We start from the raw sequence: 23,258 nt of genomic DNA, 5'->3' as shown, positions 1-23,258 counted from the left end.
TACTAACCAATGTACCCAACCAAAGTAAATTTGTTTTTTTCAATTTTGTTTTACAATTATAGTCCATCTTCACTTGGCAGTACAATTTTTAAAATTCTACACCTTATGAAAGAACTTTCATTTCCTATTGACATGACTATATGATTATATGGAAACAATTTTCTAAATGTTTTCTTTGTTTCAAGCCACTATGAAATCTATTGTTTTACTATTCTCTGACAGACCTTTCATTTTGCTGAAGAGGAAGCTATGGGCCAGCAAGTTGCAGAAAGTAACCTAGAATCATGTTTAAGTTAGTGGATAGGCAGGCTGCAATTATTCCCTTTACTTTTACTTTTTACAAATGGTATGAATTATTTTTCAACAAAAATCATAAAAGAATATACAACCTTAGGTCTCTCAGATGCACATTATATCAGTAAGTATTAAGGGGTATAGAGAGTTTTTACAATATATTTTATATCATCTCCCTTGCAGGAAGAAGAAAACTGAGATAATAGAAGAGTTTAAGGAACTTATTGTCAGGACAGAGAGTAAATAATTTATAATGAAAATCAGCACTTTGCCGCAGGTCTTTTTTTTGTTTTGTTTTGTTTTGTTTTGTTTTGTTTTGTTTTAAGATAATCTCACCCTGCCTCTCCTTTCCTTTGTAGGGTTGCACTTAATGAGAGACTCCTGAGGAGCAACATAATGATGTATAATAATGATATGTAGAGGTTGCTAGTCAAGACAGATAGTTTACTTAACCTGGGATTCTTATTCAGAGTGAACACTGAAAACTCTAGGATATGAACTATAGTGACTATTGCGACTCAGGAATTTTCAGAGATACCCTACTAGTCTGTGACAGTGCTGGTGTGACAATGGGAAACATGACATTTAGAAGCAAAGACAAGTATTTGAAGCAGGGACATCCTCTCTTCCAACAGGATGTGCTCATTATATAGGGGCTATTCCTCTTTTATGAGAGATAGTAGCTGGCCTCCACCAGTCTCCCATCACCTCTTTTCTCCAAATTTCTGGGGTCATTAAAGCAATAAGATTAGATCACAAATGAGGAAGATGCTCATGAAGGGAATAAACTTCAAAGCACGCATGTTCATACAGTAAATGTGCTATGTGGTATTGTACACTTTAGTTTAAAACCAGGTCCTGGGTGTATTTTGGAAGCAGGAGAACAAAACTTGTCTTTACTGAGTTTCTTTGTATACATAGCAGAGAGGAACACACAACATTCTATGTTCTCTTCATCAAATTTGAGTACCTTATGAAGTATGTACTAGATTGGAAGGGTGGAGTCAGGGGGAGGTACTGACTTGAAGTGGGTTTTATAAGTTGAGGCCCACAACCATGCATCAGAAAGAGTAGTAGCTAATACACACACACACACACACACACACACACACACACACAGAGGCACAGGTACACACACAGAGGCACAGGCACACAAACATATAGACATATATAGACACACACAGACACACACATAGACACACATAGAGACACACACACACAGACACACACATACACAGACACACATACACATATCTGTATATATCTACACACACACATTATTTGAACACTCAAGCCTCTAACTCTTCCAAACAATAGTTCACAAGGAAGAAATACAAATGGACAGTTAAGTATCTGGGAAGAAAGTGTTGAACATCCTTAGCCATTAGAGAAATGCAAATTAAAATTGCTTTGAAAGTCTATCCCACTGCATCCATTAGCTATGTAGTTCTGGGTTTGCCACTCAAATTCAATGAAACGTCTTTCCCTTTTCTCAAACTCATTTTTTTTTTTTAGAGTTATAGCAAGGATTAAAGTGATATTATGTCCCTGAATGATAGTCTATAAAAGCTAAGGATGAAACACGAGCTATTAATATTTAAATCTGCAAAGCACATGTAAATTGATCACCCCTCTTAACCTTTCATAATAGTTACCAGAAAAGAATGTGTCTATGTGTGTCTGAGCTAAGTATGAGTGGGAAGATGTGGAATGAATAAAGTAGTAAAAATAATAAATTCTCATTATCAATGATGGCAAATTGTCAACAATGGTGTGATAAAGAAAATCATCACAAGGACAGTCAGCATGTTTTGAGCATAATTACTCTTCACAGAAGTCCTGGGGTGGCTGCTGTTTTATGACAGACATTGATCAAAGGATCAAAGAGTAAAATTGTTTGAGATTCAAATCAGTGGCACTCTATGCAGACTCTGTTACAAATCAATAATCATCCTCTATCTAAGAAATACCCTCATTAGCTGAAATCATGCTCAAACACCAATGACCTGTAAGAGTAAGCCTGGTATTCAGACATCAAGTTGGGTCCTTGATTAATACAAAAGTTTGCAGATCATATATGGACAAGGACAGTATCTCTGAGGGGAGATGTCAATATCAACGCTGTGTGGAGTCCAACATAGAAAAATGTGGGGTTTGCAGTTCTAAACATTTTTCTAAAATCAATCATTACAAAATGTGTGGGGGAGGGGTGCAGAGGGAGGTAGAGGAACCTCAGTGCAAGAGTGCCTTCTTAGCATGTGAAAGACTCAGGGTTCTATGCTTGCACATAGGAACTTGCACACGTACACACACAAGCATATGCCCATATACATGTATACATACACAGGAACATGCACATAAAAACACACACATACAAATACACATGTGCACACCTAGTGTATCACCAACATCATTCACTCAGTGGCACTAGAGTTCTAAACATTTACACCAAGTTTTTGAATTGTTATGGAGAAAATTAAAATTCTGATATGTAATAGGCAGGAAGGGCTAATTAGATAATATAGATGGGACTTATACCTGGGTGAGGCAGAACACAAGAGGTGTATGTGGAAGTGCTTACAAAATTGTGTCCAACTGGAATGTGCTACATGAATTGATCAATGTGTGAGCCATTTAAGGACTGCAAATTTTTAATGCTATTTCATATAATTCTTATTACCATAAGAGTGTTGTTCCCATTTGTGAAGTTGACAATGGTTCATGGCCTTGAGAAGTTTCACTGCATTGTATTTGTCTTCAGGTCTACCTGACATCTGTTATTTCATTATTTCTATGACGCCCCACTTGGACATGGAAACTGCGCACTGGCGAGTGTTTTAGAAGAATAAAAAGAAAATCAGGGACACAATCCATGGACTTCTGATAGAGGGAGGCTACGTTTCTGAACTCCTGATGAATTATTCAATCATAAGTGTTCATCCCTAAACACATATACATATAAACAACACTAAAGGAAGTCAGGAGAGAGATGAATAATAATAATTACAGAAGAGGCCATGGGTTTGAGAGCAGGGCAGGAGAATACAATTTAGTATATATGAGGGATAAATACCATAGTATGTTCTGAGCTACTTAAAAGCTTGTCTTAACAATGTTATAGTATGCATAAGACTTTCAACCCAAAATTCTAGGGCTAATATCTAATATATACAAAGAACTCAAGAAAGTAGAACCCAGAGATCCAAATAACCCCATTAAAAAGTGGGGTATGGAGCTAAACAAAGAATTTTCACATGAAGAACTTCGGAGAGCTGAGAAACACCTTAAGAAATGTTCAACATCATTAATTATTAGGGAAATGCAAATCAAAACAACCCTGAGATTTCACCTCACACCAGCCAGAATGGCTAAGGTCAAAAATTCAGGAGACAGCAGGTGTTGGCGAGGATGTGGAGAAAGAGGAACACTCCTCCACTGCTGGTGGGATTGCAAGATGGTGCAACCACTTTGGAAATCACTCTGGTGGTTCCTCAAAAAACTGGGCATGTCACTTCCTGAGGACCCTGTTATACCACTACTGGGCATATATCCAGAGGATTCTTCAGCATGCAATAAGGACACATGCTCCACTATGTTCATAGCAGCCCTATTTGTAATAGCCAGAAACTGGAAAGAACCTAGATGTTCTTCAGTAGAGGAATGGATACAAAAAATGTGGTATATTTATACAATGGAGTACTATTCAGCCATTAGAAACAATGAATTCATGAAATTCTTAGACAAATGGATAGAGCTGGAGAACATCATACTAAGTGAGGTAACCCAGTCTCAAAAATTCAATCATGGTATGCACTCACTGATAAGTGGATATTAGCCTAGAAACTTTGAATACACAGGACATAATCCACAAATTAAATGATGTCCAAAAAGAATGGAGGAGTGGGCCCTGGTTCTGGAAAGACTCAGTGCAAGAGTATAGGGGAATTCCAGAACAGGGAAGTGGGAAGGGGTAGATGGAAGAATAGGGGGACGGAAGAGGGTTTATGGCACTTGTGGGGAGTGGGGACCCAGAAAAGGGGAAATCATTTGCAATGTAAATAAAAATAAATAAATAAAAAAAGTAAAAAAAATAAAAAAATAGATAAAATAAAAAAAAAGAAAATATGAAAATTACAAGGTTGGCTTAACATGGCAATAGAAAAGTATCAGAAACTCATGAAGACAAGGTTTCACCCACTAAGGGATTAGCAGGTCATAAATGAAAAGGTTAATTTTCTGTCTTAAGAGTGAGATGCATTGTTTTTACCTATGTTATCGTTGATTATAATGGAAATGAAGTTCATTCATTTTGATACTTTGTATTATTTAGCAACAAATATGCTCTGTTAATAGGCTAAATGATATTAAGATGCAATTTTTACTTCATAACATGAATTGTTGTGGCTAATATCCAATATATACAAAGAACTCAAGAAGTTAGACTCAAGAGAACCAAATAACCCTATTAAAAATGGGTACAGAGCTAAACAAAGAATTTTCAACTGAGGATTATCGAATGGTTGAGAAGCACCTAAAGAAATGTTCAACATCCTTAGCCATTAGGGAAATGCAAATCAAAACAACCCTGAGGTTCCACCTCACACCAGTCAGAATGGCCAAGATAAAAAATTCAGGAGACATCAGGTGCTGGTGAAGATGTGGAGAAAGGAACACTCCTCCACTGCTGGTGGAATTGCAAGGTGGTACAACCACTCTGGAAATGAGTTTGGTGGTTTCCCAGAAATTGGGCATAATATTACTGGAGGGCCCCGCTATACCATTCCTGGGCATATACTCAGAGAATTCTCCATCATGTAATAAGGACACATGCTCCACTATATTCATAGCAGCCCTATTTATAATAGCCAGAAGCTGGAAAGAACCCAGATGTCCCTCAACAGAGGAACGGATGCAGAAAATGTGGTACTTTTACACAATGGACTACTACTCAGCTATTAAAAGCAATGATTTTCATGAAATTCTCGAGCAAATGGATGAAACAAAAAATTATCATCTTGAGTGAGGTAACCCAATCACAAAAGATGGTATGCCCTCACTAATAAGGGGATATTAGCCCAGAAGTTTGGAATACCCAAGATAATCCAAAATCTGCTTTAGGTCTTTGTAATACTCATTTAATCCCACTAATTAATGAATAGCATTGGTACTGATGTTAAGTATGCTTTCTTCCACCAGCAATGTTAGAGACCAAATAAGTTTTTTAAAAGACAAAGAAGAGCTGAGAAGATATTTATTCCAAGAAGTGTTCTGTGAAAAATATTTTGTTTACACAGTTTTATATTGAGACAACAATGGTGACATGGTTTGTTTCTCTCTGATATGTTGTTAACTTTTGGTTACACAGACATGGAACACATTTCTGCATTCCCCCTTCAATATGATTTCCCTTTGAACGAGGACACTGTGAGTCAGAGTGGGTACCCGTTCCTCCATCCTTCCTCACCAGCGCCAGCCTCTCACTGCAGCTGCAGTTGCAGTGGGAATGGCCAAAGGGAGGAATGAAGGTCCTGCTTCTTTTTGTTCCAAAATATCTTCTGAAGCCCTGGAATGAGCAGATCCTCAAATGGTGTCACAGGCTGTGGGGGTGGAAGCAGAGGAAGAATGGAAACGCAAAGAAAATAGAGCGTGTTCTCTTCCACGGGGGCTTTCTAATCCAGGAGAGATAGACGATGCCGAAGACACTCACCTGCTACCCATAATGCTACACAGATGTGGAGCCAAGTTCCAAGGTGGAGGCTTTAGGAGGAAGGTTGGCCAAAATGGAGCAAAATAAAGAAAGTGGCTCCCTGGGACCGCTTCCCTAAATACCCGAAGCTCATCCCTTCTCCACCGTTTCTTTCCTCTCATTCATGAAGTCAGACGGACTCATCCTTGCAGGACTCCAGATTCTGTGCCATCACGTTTTTCCTCAGTGAAGAACGCTATAGTGGTGTTAGGCCACTACTCTACGACTTTAATTTGAGTCCGTGAAAGTTCAGAAACCCATTAGGAGACTCTCACACTCATTTACCCACACAGACTTGGCATGTCATTTGAAATAAAATGTATCAAAAATATTCTCGAAGAAATGAGCATTTTTCTCTTTTAGGAAACTATAGCTCAAAATGGTAGACTTCGACAGCGATGCATTATGTAAAATTTTTGAATTAAAAAATTCCATGCTGAAAACATACTATAGTTTCAAGCTGTACCTGTAAGATCCATGGGTATTTTCATAAAGATGTAAGAAAACAAAACAAAACAAAAAACAAAAAAACACTCTCTCCATCAACAACAAAATAGTCAATGCCAGGAGAATGAAGGCAGCTGATACAGCACTCTGATCCTACGTCAGTGCACATAGAAGTCATGAATTCTTTCAATGTGAAAAACTTCAGGATTATGCGCAAGTTTACTGCAGGGTAAACACGCTGGCTGCTTTGGCTGCCTGTCAAACGTAAAACTATTCTTAGTGATTCTGGGACAAGCTTCCAGTCCATGTCAGCTCCACTCTGTTTCCTTCTTCAAAACACAGTGTAAACACCACTTACCCCAAAAAAGTGCCATGACTAATAGCGGAAGTGTGGTAGCCGCGATTTCACTAGGACCCGGGCCTTCCTACCTCCTGTAGTTAACCTTCTAGTTATTATTCACACAGTGTTCCTCCTGTTACAATGGAAAAGGGGTCTGGATGCTGGAAAGCTTAGTGAAACCAGGGAGTGCTTACATTCTTTTTTTTTTTAATTTATTCGATATATTTTTTATTTACATTTCAAATCATTTCCCCTTTTCTGGTTCCCCACTCCCCGAAAGTCCCATAAGCCCCCTTCCCTCCCCCTATTCTCCCACCTATTCCTTCCCACTTCCCTGCTCTGGTATTGCCCTATACTGCTGCACTGAGTCCTTCCAGAACCAGGGGCCACTCCTCCGTTCTTCTTGGACATCATTTAATATGTGGATTATGTCTTGGGTATTCCACGTTTCTAGGCTAATATCCAAGTGCTTACATTCTTTATAGGACATTCATCATCTTCGTCATTGTTGTGATTTGCTTGTTTGTTTTGGCTTTTCGAGACAGGGTTTCTCTGCGCCACAGAACCCTAGCTGTCCTGGATTTGCTTTGTAGACCAGGCTGGCCTTGAACTCACAGAGATTCATCTGTCCCTGCCTCCAAAGAGCTGTGATTAAAGGCATGCTCCACCTTGCTCAGTTTGGTGTTTAAGCTTTTAAAGCACATCTTATGCGAGTAAGTAAGCACACCGGTCTCTGCACTGAATCCAGCAGCACTCTGAGGCATGTGAGGGCTGTAGACATATGTTTTTTGATTTTTGTTTTCTCCTTTTCACGAAAGTGCATGGGCCTAGAGCTACAGCATGGAACTCTGCTGCTTCTACACTGTGAACCTGATCAAACATCCAATCATAGGCAAGTCTGTGAAACAGAAGAGAAAATAGACCACTGGCCACAGAGCTATGGGAAGTTGCCTGTGATTTCACAGCTGTATCCATGTCTTTCTCTCTGTTTTTTTAAAATTAGGTATATTCTTTATTTACATTTCAAATGTTGTCCCCTTTCCTGGGTCCTCCCTCCCCCGAAAGTCGCATAAGCCATCTCCCTTTCCCCAATTAACCCTCCCCTGCTTCCCTGTCCTGGTATTCCTCTAGACTACAGCATCACATCTTTCCAGGACCAAGGTCATCTCCTCCCTTTGGTGTCTAACAAGACCGACCTCTGCTGCTGATGTGCCTAGAGTCATGGGTAACTTCATGTGTACTCTTTGGTTGGTGGTTTTCTTCCTGGGAGCTCTGGTGACTCATGTTGTTCCTCCTGCGGCTCTGCAAACCCCTTCAGGTCCTTGGGTCCTTTCTCTAGCTCCTCCATTGGGGACCCTGTGCTCAGTTCAATTGCTGGCTGAGAGTGACCCCCTCTGTATTTGTCATGCAATAGGAGAGGCTCCCAGGTGATAGCTATATCCAGCTCCAGACAGTCAGCACTTGAGAGCATCTACAATAGTGCCTGGGTGTTGTAAATATAGGATGCATCCCTGGGTGGGGTAGTCTCTGTATGGTCTTTCCCTCAGACTCTGCTCAAACTTTTGTCTTTGTATCTCCTTCTGTGGGTATTTGTTTTTCTTTCTACAAAGGAGCCAAGGATCCATTGTTCTTCTTCCTTCTTGGGCATCATTTGATATGTAAATTGTGTCTTGGGTATTCCAAGCTTCTAAGATAATATCCACTTATCAGTGAGTGCATACCATGAGTGTTCTTTTGTGATTGGGTTACCTCACTCAGAATGATATTCTGCAGTTCCATCCAATTGTCTAAGAATTTCATGAATTCATTGTTTTTAATGGCTGAATAGTATTCCATTGTGTATATATACCACATTTTCTGTATCAATTCCTCCATTGAGGGACATCTGGGTTCTTTCCAGCTTCTGGCTGTTATAAATAATGCTGCTATGAACATAGTGAAGTATGTGTCCTTATTACATGCTAGGGAATCCTCTGGGTATATGCCCAGGACTGTTATAACAGGGTCCTCTGGTAGTATTATGGTAGTTTTCTGAGGAACTGCCAGACTGATTTCCAGAGTGGTTTTACCAGCTTGCAATCCTACCAGCAGTGGAGGAGTGTTCCTCTTTCTCCACAATCTCTCCAGCATCTGCTGTCTTCTAAGTTTTTCGTCTTAGCCATTCTGACCAGTGTGAGGTGAAATCTCAGGGTTGTTTTGGTTAGCATTTCCCTGATGACTAAGAATGTTGAACATTTGACAAAGGAGCTAATTCCATTCAGTAGAAAAATGAGAGCCTTTTCAACAAATGGTGCTGGCTCAACTGGCAACTAGCTTGCAGAAGAATGCAAATCGATCCATCCTTATCCCCTTGTACTATGCTCAAGTTCAAGTGGATCAAGAACCTCCACATAAAACCAGAAACACTGAAACTAATAGAAAAGAAACTGGGGAAGAGCCTTGAACGCATAGGCACAGGGGAAAATTTCCTGAACAGAGAAACAATAGCCTATGCCCTAAGATCAAGAATTGACAAATGGGACCTCATGAAATGACAAAGTTTCTGTAAAGCAAAGGATACTGTCAATAGAACAAAATAGCAACCAACAAATTGGGAAAATATCTTTATCAACCCTACATCTGACAGAGGGCTAATATCAACTATATATAAAGAACTCAAGAAGTTAGACTCCAGAGATCCAAATAACCCTATTTTAAAAAATGGGGTACAAAGCTAAACAAAGAATTTTCACCTGAGGAATATCGAATGGCTGAGGAGCACCTAAAGAACTGTTCTTTCTGTTTTAAGAAACTGGAACTGTGCAGCTGGTTTTTAAAATTTTGTTCTTGTGGTGTTCTTTCCCCCAACCCCTGAAGTTGGCAGGCTGATGGTTTAATAACACTAAATTAGTTAATTTATTGCTGTGCATTAAAAATGTGAATCAAATTTGCAGAGGAATTGAGGTTTGTTTTAACCCTGATAGAAAATTCTGGAATGAAAGCTGTTGCCCTCAGGAAGCTGAGCAAAGCCAAACAGTGTCCCCTCTAGGGAGAATCTTCCAGGATGTACATGCTTTCCACTGGGGGATGAGATAGAGCCTCTGTCAACATGTCCCTTTGGGTTGTAGCTCAAGCACACACCTGGTGGGAGGCAAGAGGGAGTTGCATTTATGAGTAGTGTGAAATGTTTATGTTGCCCTTTTGGACCATGGCAGCTAGGATGTAAAGAAATTGTATCAGAAGTTGTGCACAGAGTAAATAATTCACAAACAAGTGAAATTCTCTCTGAGTACAGTGGAACATTCAGGCAGTACAGTTTGAATATAACTGGGCAGAGATTAAGACACTCGAGATTACTTAGGAATACATTTATTATGTGTCTGTTTCAGGGTTCAATTGCTCTTTCTAAAAAAAAGTGCTTTTCTATGGAAAATGCAAATGAGTAGATTTTGTTTTGTACATATGGTTTAGTGGTTACTATCATTTGAGGCACAGAAATGTACAGTGAATAGGTGTCATCTCTTTTCTGGCTAATGTCTCTAGAATAGAAATTGCTCTGGCAGTGTGGAGCCCAGAGAAATGAACTCACCTCCAAAAGAGCCAACTTCGAGACTTCCCACTCTTCAATGACACAAATAACACCTGCCTCGTAGCCCTTATGATTCATACCAGAGTCAATGGGGTTATAAAAATAAAATAGTAATGAAGTATACAAAGTGATGGGCAGTGACTATTTTTATTGTTTCTAATCCAAACACAAAATGATTGTTTCCCCGGAGCCTGATTGCAGCCTATTTCTAGAACTCGGAGAAATGACCACAGCGTTATCTCACTAAAACTTGAAGTCCAAGAGCATTGAGAAGATTAAAATTTTCACTAAATGATGGAATGGCAATTCAGATGAGGGGACATGGAGAGCTTCATTGAGTCAGCAAAGATTTGTGTCTCTAAAGCACTAATTTAGAGTCCCAATAGAAAGCAAGTTGGGAAGGAAGAAGTTTATGTCTGAAACCCGAGCAATCTCCTAACTGCTTGAAATAAAACTGTTTCTTGTTTACAACCTTGGGCAACCACAGCATCATTAAAAGTGTACAATATAATATGTCATCAATCCCGTGGTGCTCCTTCCCTTTTTCTCCTTAATGCCCTTCCCTTTCCTTTTACCTTAGTTAAAAAATCATTTAAATATGTGTTTGTGACTCCCTTTTGCCTGCAGACTCTATTAATTTTGTCTTTTTTATTTTTGCAGCGCAGGGGATTGAAGCCAGAGCCTTGTGCTTGCTAAGCAAAAGGTCTCCTATTGAGCTGAATCCCCAACTTTTGCACCTCCATTCTTTCCAAACACTCTTTGACATCATGTCTTTCTGGAAACCCAAGCTTTGCACTCATGAACAGAGCTGTAACCTACACCTTTCCCTATGAGACAAGATGGTGTTAACTGAGCCCAGTGTGGAAAATATGACAGAAATGACACTTGTCTTCTTGAACTACACCATCTGGGCTTGGAAGTAGGCCAGACACAACTGGTTTGCTGTCACCTCCTCAATGCCTTGTAGTAAATGGTTGTTGAAATTTGAACAGGTTATAAAAGGAATAATTTTACAATCCTCTAGTTTCAGCATACAGGAGGCAAAGGCAGGCAGATCTCTGAAATTTCAAAATCTGTCTCATTAGCATAAGGAGTTACTGGCCACCCGAGTTACATATCGAGAGAAAGCAAAACAAACAAACAAACAAACAAACAAAAAACAAACTCTGAGCCTTTCACATATAGGCATTGAAGTACAATTTCCACTCATTCATAAATAATGCATGACAAGGGAAAATCATCCAATATAGGATGGCAAATGGATGGAAACTGTTTAAGCCTTGTAGAAAGCAAATTTTTTAACTGTGTCATTGTATTGGTAGACCAGGTTTCATATGAGTTGTTTACTGAGTTAAGACAGAATATGCTTAGCTTGACTTAAAAAATATTAGAGTATAAGTTTGCAGTTACTTAATCTGTGTCACATCTCAAGACAGTAGGAAATAAGCTAGGAGATTTTGCCCCTGAATCTTCACCACTGTGGAAATGCATATATGATGTGCTCACATGTTGAGTATTCTCTGAGTTGGGAAAGATCCTGTCTCTTATGAGAGGAAAGCAAGGCAGGTTTTCTGTTCTTACGAAGACTATTAGATAGGAAATACTCCCAGGAAGAATTGGCACAATATGACAGCATGCTATAGAAAGGGAACTTTCAAGCCACAGAGCTGGTCTTCTATAAGCAATGCCCAAACTTGAACAATACCATGAATTTAGTGTACCTTTACTTTTGAGGGAGACAATAGCAATGGTTCTGCTTATTCATCTATGGGAGGCACCAGAAAAGGCTGGCTTCTCACTTTGTTAGGGTGACACAACTCTTCTTCCTGTAACTTCTATTTATAGACAGCTGTGATGTCTTTGTGGGTATGTACTTATAGCTTTAGCTTGCAAAAACCTTAAAAAAGAAGCCTATCTCTACATGCATACATGTACTCATTATGTAGTCACTATGAGTAAATTGATTATAATTTAACAGGTGGTTCTAACAGGAAAATATAGCACAACCAAAGGAATTAGCATAAAAGAATGAAGAATACATTTTGTATTGCTCCATAAACATAAGAAAACAATTTGATACAGGAGAACACAAGTAAACAGGTAGAAGCCCTTAAGGAGGAAACACAAAAATCCCTTAAAGAATTACAGGAAAATACAACCAAAGAGGTGAAGGGATTAAACAAAATTATCTAGGATCTAAAAATGGAAATAGTAACAATAAAGAAATCACAAAGGGAGACAACTCTGGAGACAGAAAACTTAGGTAAGAGATAAGGAATCATTGATGGAAGCATCAGCAACAGAATACAAGTGATAAAAGAATTTCAGGTGCAGAAGACACCATAGAAAACATTGACACAACAGTCAAAGAAAATGCAAAAAGCAAAAAGCTCCTAACATAAAACATCCAGGAAATCCAGGACACAATGAGAAGACCAAACCTGAGGATAATAGGTATAGAAGAGAGTGAAGATTCCCAAATTAAATATCTTGAACAAAATTATAGAAGAAAACTTCCCTTACCTAAAGAAAGAGATGCCCATGAACATATAGGAAGCCTACTGAACTCCAAATAGACTGGACCAGAACAGAAATTTCTCCTTTTACAATATAATTAAAATTCACAAAACAAAGAATATTAAAAGGAGTAAGGGGAAAAGGTCAAGTAACATATAAAGGCAGACCTATAAGAATTACACCAGACTTCTCATCAGAGACTATGAAAGCTAGAAGATCCTGGGCAGTGTCATACAGAGCCTAAGAGAATAAAAATAGCCAGCCAAGGCTATTTTGCCCAGCAACACTTTCAATTACTATAGATGGAGAAAACAAGATATTCCACGACAAAACCAAATTTAAGCAATATCTTTTTACAAACACAGCCCTACAGAGAGTAATAGACTGAAAACACCAACACAAGAAAAAGCAAGAAAATAATATTCTTTCGACAAACCCAAAAGAAGATAGCCACACAAACATAATTCCACCTCTAACAACAAAAATAAAAAGAAGCAGCAATATCACTTTTCCTTAATATTTCTTAACATCAATGGAGTCAATTCCCCTAAAAAGACATAAACTAAAAGACTGATTACATAAAGAGGACCCACATTTTGCTGCATACAGGAAGTGTACCTCAGCAACAAAGACAGACACTACCACAGAGTAAAAGGTTGGAAAAAATTTTCTAAGGAAATGGTCTCAAGAAATAAGCTGGAGTAGCCATTCTAATATTGAATAAAATTGACTTTCAACCAAAAGTTATTTAAAAAGATAAGGATGGACTCTTGATATACATCAAAGGAAAAATCCAGCAAGATGAACTCTCAATTCTGAACATCTATGCTCCAAATGCAAGGACAAGCACATTCATAAAGGAAAGTTTACTAAAGCTTAAAGCACACATTATAACTTATACAATAATAGTGGGAGACTTCAGCACCCCAGTCTCAGCAATGGACAGATCATGGAAACACAAACTAAATGGAGACATAGATAAATTAACAGAAGTTAGAAAGAAAATTGATTTAACAGATATCTATAGAACATGTCATCCTAAAACAAAAGAATATACCTTCTTCTCAGCACCTCATGGTACCTTCTCCAAAATTGACAGTATAATCAGTCACAATTCTACAAAATAGAAACAGAAGGAATACTACCCAATTTGTTCGACAAAGCCACAATTACATTTATACCTCAACCACAAATAGACCCAACAAAGAAAGAGAACATCAGACCAACTTTTCTTAGGAATATTGATGCAAAAATACTCAATAAAATTCTCACAAACTGAATCTAAGAACACATCAAAATTATCATTCACCATAGTTAGTAAGCTTCATCCTAGGGTTGCAAGGATGGTTCAATATAGGGAAATCCATCAATGAAGTCCACTACATAAATAAACTCAAAGAAAAAAAACCACATAATCATTTCATTAGACGCTGAAAAAGCATTTGACAAAATTCAACATCCCTTCATGTTAAAAGTTTTGGAAAGATCAATAATTTAAGGCTCATACTTAAACATAGTAAAAGCAATATACAGCAAACCAGTAGCCAACATCAAAATAAATGGAGAGAAACTTGAAGTATTCCCACTAAAAGCATGGACTAGACAAGGCTGACCACTCTCTCCCTATCCAATTTAATTCTAGAAATTCTAGCTAGAGCAACTAGACAACAAAAAGGAGGTGAAAGTATACAAATTGGAAAGGAAGAAGTTAAAAATATCACTATTTGTAGATGATATGATAGTATACTTAAGTGACACCAAAAATTCCACCAGAGAACTCCTAAAGCTGATAATCAACTTCAGCAAAGTGGATGGATGTAAAATGAACTCAAACAAATCAATAGCCTTCTTCTACTCAAAGGATAAACAAGGTGAGAAAGAAATTGGGAAATGACACCCTTCACAGTAGTCACAAATAATATTACATACCTTGTCATGTCTAACCTAGCAAGTTAAAGATTTGTATGACAAGAACTTCAAGTCTCTGAATAAAGAAATCGAAGACCTCAGAAGATGGGAAGATCTTCCATGCTCATGAATTGGCAGGGTTAATATTGTAAAAATGGCTATCTTGCCTAAAGCAATCTACAGATTTAATGCAATCCCCATCAAAATTCCAACTCGATTCTTCATAGAGTTAGAAAGAACAATTTCCAAATTTATCTGGAATAACAAAAAAATACAAGATATTGAAAACTATTCTCAAGAATAAAAGAACATCTGAGGGAATCACCATCCCTGACCTCAAGCTGTATTACAGAGCAATAGTGATAAAAACTATAGTATCGTTACAGTGACAGGCAGAATGATAAATGGAAAAGAATTGAAAACCCAGAAATGAACCCACACACCTATGGTTGGTCACTTGATATTTGACAAAGGAGCTAAAATCATCCAGTGGGGGAAAAATACAGGATATTTAACCAATGATGCTGGTTCAACTAGAGGCCAGCAGGTAGAAGAATGCAAATCTACCCATTCTCATCTCCTTGTACAAAGCTCAAGTCCAAGTGGTTCAGGAACCTCCACATAAAAGCAGATACACTGAAATTTAAAGAGGAGAAAGTGCGGAAGAGCTTCAAGCACATGGCACAGGAGAAAATTTCCTGGCTTATGTTCTAAGAAGAATCAACAAATGGGACCTCATAAAATTGCAAAGCTTCTGTAAGGCAAAGAACACTCTCAATAGGATAAAATGGCAACCAACAGACTGGAGAAAGATCTTTACCAATCCTACATCCTATAGAGGGCTAATATCCAATATATACAAAGAACTCAAGAAGTTAAACTCTAGCAAAACAAATAACCCTATTTAAAAATGAGGTACAGAGATAATCAAAAATTTTTCAACTCAGGAATATGGAATGGCTGAGAAGTACCTAAATAAATGTTTAACATCCTTAGTCATCAAGGAAATGCAAATAAAAATGACCCTGATACCCCACCTTACACCAGTCAAAATGCTAAGATCAAAAACTCAGATGACAGCAGATGCTAGTGAGGGTGTGGAGAAAGAGCAACACTCCTTCATTGTTGGTGAGATTGAAAGCTGGTACAACCCCTGTGGAAAATCACTCTGGTGGTTCCTCAGAAAATTGGGCATATACCTGAGGACCCAGATATACCACTCCTGGACATATACTCAGAGATTCTCCAACATGTAACAAGGACCCATGCTCCACTATGTTCACAGCAGCCTTATTTATAATAGCCAGAAGCTGGAAGGAGCCCAGATGTCCCTCAACAGAAGAATGGACACAGAAAATGCGGTATATTTACACAAGGGAATACTACTCAGCTATTAAAGACAATGAATTCATGAAATTCTTAGACAAATGGATGGAACTAGAAAATATCATCCTGAGTGAGGTAACCCAGTCACAAGAGAACATACATGTATGCATTCACTGATAAATGGATATTAGCTCAAAAGCAATATCTAGGATACAATTCATAGACCACATGAAACTCAAGAAGGAAGAAGACCAAAATGTGGGTGCTTTGGTCCTTCTTAGAAAGGGGAACAAAATATTCATGGGAGCAAATGAGACAAAGTTTAGATAAGAAACTGAAGGAAAGGCCACCCAGAGACTGCCCCACCTGGGGATCCATCCCATACACCCAGATTTACCAAACCCAGACACTATGTGGATGCCAACTACTTGTGGATGCCAACAAGTGCTTGCTGACAGGAGCCTGATATGGCTGTCTCCTGAGAAGCTCTGCCAGTTCCTGACAAATACAGAGGCAGATGCTCGCAGCCATCCATTGGACTGAGCATGTAGTCCCTAGTGGAGGAGTTAGAGAAAGGACTGAAGGAGCTGAAGGGGTTTGCAATCCCATAGGAAGAACAATAATTTCAACCAATCAGACCTCCCAGAGCTCCCTGGGACTAAGCCATCAACCAAGGAGTACACATGGAGGGACCTATGGCTCCAATCTCATATGTAGCAGAGGACGGCCTTGTCAGGCATGTGTGGGAGGAGAGTACTATGAAGGCTCGATGGATGCCCTAGTGTAGGGGAATATGAAGGTGGGGATGTGGGAGTGGGTGGCTGGATGTGATAACATCCTCATAGAATCAGGGGGCTTGTGGGAACAGGATAGGGGGTTTCTGGGGTAGGGGAACTGGGAAAAGGTTAACATTTGAAATGTAAATAAAAATATTCAATAAAAATAACACACAAAACAAAACAAACAAGCAAAATAATATTGAATAAAAATGAGCTCCACACAGAATGGTATAACTAATTTCTCAAAAAGGGATGGAGAGAAGAAGGTTTATGGGACATATGGGGAGGGGGGATCCAGGAAAGGGCAAATCATTTGGAATGTAAACAAAGAATATAGAAAATAAAAATATTAAAAAGAGGAAAAAAAAGAAACCTATTTGAATTTTTATTCATGAGTAAAATCAGTTTCTTATTCTCTCATTTGCTTCTGTTCAACACTGGATTAAAAAATCCCACTTTCTATTAGCTTCAGAGTGTCTGACTTTATGTGGAGGTCCTTGATCCATTTGGACTTGAGCTTAGTACAAAGAGATAAGGGTGGATCAATTCGCATTATTCTGCATGCTGACCTCCAGTTGAACCAGCAACATTTGTTGAAAAGGCTATCTTTTTTCCACTGGATGTTTTCAGCTCCTTTGTGGAGGATCAAGTGGCCATACGTGTGTGGGTTCATTTCTGGATCTTCAAATCTATTCCATTGATCCGCCTGCCTGTCACTGTACCAATACCATGCAGTTTTAAAAACTATTGCTCTGTAGTATTGCTTGAGGTCAGGGATACTGATTCCCAGAGAATTTCTTTTGTTGTTGAGAACAGTTTTACTTATCCTGCGTTTTTTGTTATTCCAAATGAGTTTGAGAATTGCTCTTTCTAACTCTATGAAGAACTGAGTTGGGATTTTGATAGGTATTGCACTGAATCTGTATATTGCTTTTGGCAAAATGGCCATTTTAACTATATTAATCCTGCCAATCCATGAGCATGGGAGATTTTTCCATTTTCTGAGGTCTTCTTCCATTTTCTTGTTCAGAGTCTTGAAGTTCTTGTCATACAGATCTTCACTTGTTTGGTCCGAGTCACACCAAGGTACTTTATACTCTTTGTGGCTATTGTGAAGGGTTTCATTTCCCTAATTTCTTTCTCAGCCTGCTTATCCTTTGAGTATAGGAAGGCTACTGATTTGCTTGAGTTGATTTTATAACGTGCCACTTTGCTGAAGTTGTTTATCAGCTATAGGAGTTCTGTAGTGGAGTTTTTTTTGGTCACTTGGGTAGACTATCATATCATCTGCAAGTAGTGATAGTTTGACTTCTTCGTTTCCAATTTGTACCCTTTGACATCCTTATGTTGTCTAATTGCCCGAGCTAGTACCTCAAGTACAATATTGAAAAGATAAGGAGAGAGGGGGCAGCCCTGTCTAGTCCCTGATTTTAGTGGGATTGCTTCATGTTTCTCTCCATTTAGTTTGATGTTGGCCTCCGGTTTGCTGTATATTGCTTGAGGGAAGACCCTCGAGGACATTGGTACAGGGGGAAAGTTCCTAAACAGAACACCAATAGTGCATGCTCTAAGATCAAGAATAGACAAATGGAACCTCATAAAATTACAAAGTTTCTGTAAGGCAAAGGACACCATCAAAAGGACAAATTGGCACCCAACAAATTGGGAAAAGATCTTCACCAACCCTACATCAGATAGAGGGTTAAGATCCAATATATACAAAGAACTCAAGAAGTTAGACTCCAGAAAACCAAATAACCCTATTAAAATGGGGTACAGAGCTAAACAAAGAATTTTCATCAGAAGAACTTCGGATGGATGAGAAGCATCTTAAAAAAGTCTCAACTTTATTAGTCGTTAGGGAAATGCAAATCAAAACAACCCTGAAATTTCACCTTACACCAGTCAGAATGGCTAAGATCAAAAATTCAGGAGACAGCAGGTGTTGGCGAGAATGTGGAGAAAGAGGAACACTCCTCCACTGCTGGTGGGGTTGCAAATTGGTACAACCACTCTGAAAATCAGTCTGGCGATTCCTCAGAAAACTGGGCACCTAACTTCCAGAAGATCCTGCTATACCACTCCTGGGCATATACCCAGAGGATTCCCCAGCATGTAATAAGGATATATGCTCCACTATGTTCATAGCAGCCCTATTTATAATTGCCAGAAGTTGGAAAGAACCCAGGTATCCCTCAACAGAAGAGTGGATGCAAAAAATGTGGTATATATACACAATGGAGTACTATTCAGCCATTAGAAACAATGAATTCATGAAATTCTTAGACAAATGGATGGAGCTGGAGAACAAGTGAGGTAACCCAGTCTCAAAAGATTAATCATGGTATGCACTCACTAATAAGTGGATATTAGCCTAGAAAATTGTAATACCCAAAACATAATCCACACATCAAATGATGTACAAGAAGAACAGAGGAGTGGCCTGGTTCTGGAAAGACTCAGTGTAGCCGTATAGGGCAAAACCAGAACAGGGAAAGTGAGAAGGCGTGGATGGGAGAACATGGGGAAGGCAAAGAGCTTATGGGAGTTTCTGGGAGTAGGGGGCCAGAAAAGGGGAAATCATTTGAAATGTAAATAAAAAATATATTGAATAAAAATATTAAAAAAACAATACATAGAACTACAGATGCATAATAAAGATGCTCAAAAAATACATCAAATAATAAATTAGTCAAGATTGTAATGTGACTTTGATCTTTTGATAGAAATAAGCAAAATTGTATGTATACATTATCTTCAACATAAATTTATGTAATTATGGTTACATACATTATAGAATTTCTAACTACAGATAATTAACATACACATAAACTCACTTGTTTATGTTTTGGTGGACATTTTCATTGTCTTAGCATTTGTCAAGGTTGCCATATGTTGTTATGGGGTACCGTTACCAGTTTGCACTATACATCTCTTGAATGTATTTTTTTTCTTTTCAAGTACATTTTATCATTTGATTCTTATCTCAAACACAGACTTGTCTCCATAACAACATTCGACAAATTGGACTTTTGAGATATTTTGGTGTTATAAATCTGTAATTCTACTTCTGTGGTTCTCCTGGTAATGATTTCTATTGAGCAGTTGACTTTTGCCTAAATGTGTGTCATTCAGTATAAATTGTTGGCTTGCAATGTCTTTGAAAAAATATTATAAATCTTTTTAACCTGCTGTGTTTAATATTATATTTATCAGGGCATTGATAATGTTCCTTAGTAAATTGATCTATTTTACACCATGGCAAGTTTAATTAAAGTTGTTTTTAATTCTTTTCTGTTGTTCTATTTCAAAATAAATATTGTATTAATTCTGTGAATTTCACACAATGTATTTGATCCTATTCACCCCAAGTTTCTGCCTCTCCCACCACCAGTCCTCCGTACTTTTTCAAAACGTAATAAACTATTGACTATAAAAAAAATCCCACTTTGATTTCAAGCATCCAGGTTCCTATGCTGGTATCCTCAATCTAAAAATGTGAATATTGGTAACAAATGTCTTCCTAAACAAATGTCTGGAGGCTATGGCAGTGAACCCCTTTTTATAATTATACCTTTTATATATTTTATTTCAAAACAGTGTTCTCTAGAGAAGTTATTCTTTCTGATAGAGTAAGAAATAAAATTTAGCCCTTTGCAGATTTCAATTAAACCCCACCCAATACTTAAAACTTGCTTTGGCCACATCATCAATGAATAATGGTCCTACCTCCCCTAGCAATTATTAATAGCCAATTAAGAAAATATTAACATTATGATGCTCAGAACATTATTTATAAATAAAGATTAATTAACTCAAATATCACATTTCACAGTCATTGGAGGTTCTATTTTCAGTGAGAGAAAAAGGATTTTCAAAAAATCTTTTCATTTAGCAGTTTTACTCACTGAAAAAAAACCCTGTATCAAAAGAAATAAAGACCACCCATACCAATGATAGCACTCTTGGAGGGGAGGGCAGCCTTAGGACTTCTCTTTCTCGTATTTCTCTAGACAGTCCAATGGGATGAAGACACAAGTATTTGTTTTCAATGCCCATTCATTATCTGCCCTATCTATAGTTTATGTGGCTTGTATGACGTGCCACTGAGTGTTTAAAGCCACTCCTCAGACACCTTTGCCAGATCTCTGTGGTCATGTTATTCTCCCACCATCATTATAAGAAACTTAGCTTTCTTTATAATGTAATGCTTTCAAAGCATTAAATTGCAAAACTCAAAGTACAAGAAGCATAGTCTATTGATTGTGAAACCCAGAAATAGTAACTAGATTGTAGCTGAGTTCCAACAGCAAGAGAAGGGATACAGATCCAGCATTGATAGCAATTTTGAACTAATAATCCCCATCTTCATCAGCTGAACTTTGACATTGACAGTAAGAATCTTAACCTCAGTCTGTCTTCATTCATGGCCAATAAAATGGGAATATTCACCCAAAATGCTCTCAGGATAGATTCAATGGTGCATCATTTCTCTTTTTTAAATCCTATTAAGAATTGCATAGGCTTATAGATTGAAATCTGAACACATACAAGTTGTTTTTCTTACTTCTCCTGGTCTTATTGCACACATATACTCTCCTTCCTTGCTTGCTTACCTCTTTCCTTCCTTCTTTCTTTCCTTCCTTCCTTCCTTCCTTCTCTCCTTTCCTTTGTATTCACTCACTTATTTATAAACCATAGATTCTTTTTTTCAATATTTTTATTTTCTATATTCTTTGTTTACATTCTAAATGATTTCCCCTTTCCCAGATCTCCCCTAGATTCTTTTAATGCTGCCCATATGTGCAGTGGTGTGGGGCCATCAACTGAAGTTTGGGAAACCTACCAGTGGCCCATAGCCCAGAAGAAGAATCATTTTCTCCTCTCCCAGCTCCTGAGTTATTTCCCTGAATTTGGGTTGGCTTGGTTTTGCACAAAGGTAGACCATGCCTTAGCTACTGCTCTTTATGCTGAAGCCTCCCCGGCTCTGTTCTGCACTTAGGGACATAACTTGTGAGCAGGTTGCCTCCTGCTTTCCCCATGTTGGGTTGCTTTCAAATCCCCTTGGAAGCTATGAGTTGACAATTTGACCTGATTACTCAGCATTTCTCCTTTTATTCTTTTAGGTATCATCAGTTAAATAAAACATGCACATGGAGCTGACCTGCTTAAACAATATCTAAACTGGTAAGTCACAGTGAGTGGTCCCTAGCTAAGTAGCTAGTTAGAATATAGAAATACCCCCAAACAGGTACAGTATGAGGCAGGAGCAGTGAGACGCGTGTCACAATATCCAGTACATCCTACAATTCCCAAATCATCCAGGAAAATAAAGATTTGAGTGTCACTGAATTAGCTTGCTCTTTCATTCATTCTATGAACTGCACACACCTTCTGACAAACAAGCCCTGAAGCAGTTACTTTATAAGACTCAATGGATTTATAGAACTCAAACAATATTTTATATGCTGAGGTTAAATGATGTGGAAAATTATGAATTGTTCTCAGTAAAGTACAGATATGTAAGTGTGAGAATTAAAAAAAAACCAAATCATCAAATGTGTCTCTGATTATCTAGATTTTGGTATATGAGATTGGAATGAATAAAAAAAAATTTAAAATAACCAGAAATACTTCTGTTTTGTTTTCAAGTTTAAAACAAAGCAGCAAAAAAGAAATTTGAAGTAGGTTAAGAGAAACCTTTGGAAATCTTTTATTTAGGGATGGGGGTGTAGATGAGGTGGTACACTATTTGTCTAGCTTTTGCAAGGCTTGGGGAAAGTACAAATTAATTGAATAACTAAATGTATTAAGCCGCATAAAAATGTGGTTTAAATGCTTTCTAAAACATAAAGACAGATTATGAAAAACCTGAAAATCTGGAGTGAAACTGTAGAGTTAATAACGCTGGTTCTTCCTCAGGGTAGACAGAAAGGTCTCACCAAGATTCAGAGTCCAGAGTGCTACCATTATACCGTGGAGTTAGAGAAAGGACTGAAGGAGCTGAAATCTGAAAGGGTTTGCAACCCATAGGAAGAACAACACTATAAACCAACCAGACCTCTCCCCCTCACCCAGAGCTCCCAGGGACTAAACCACCAACCAAAGAGTATACATGGAGGAACCCATGGCTCCAGCTGCATTGGTCCTGTGAAGGCCAGTTGCCCCAGTGTTGGGGAATGCCAGAGCAGGGAAGCAGGAATGGGTGGGTGGGGGAGCACCCTCATAGAAGCATGGGTAAGGGGGAAGGGGATAGGGGCTTTCGGGAGGGGAAACCTGGAAAAGGGATAACATTTGAAATGGTAATAAAGAAAATATCCAAGAAAAGAAACG

At 38.3% G+C, this 23,258-nt stretch overlaps 1 protein-coding gene across 1 annotated transcript in view; it reads right to left on the bottom strand.

Moving 5' to 3' along the window:
• Chrm2 (cholinergic receptor muscarinic 2) overlaps positions 1 to 23,258 on the bottom strand; it is a 141,888-nt gene that overhangs the window by 6,112 nt on the left and 112,518 nt on the right. The window lies entirely within an intron of this gene.

Source organism: Apodemus sylvaticus, chromosome 2 (genome assembly GCF_947179515.1).
Source record: "Apodemus sylvaticus chromosome 2, mApoSyl1.1, whole genome shotgun sequence".
In the NCBI taxonomy this organism is placed as follows: Eukaryota; Metazoa; Chordata; class Mammalia; order Rodentia; family Muridae; genus Apodemus; species Apodemus sylvaticus.
This window is presented reverse-complemented; position numbering and strand designations above follow the sequence as displayed.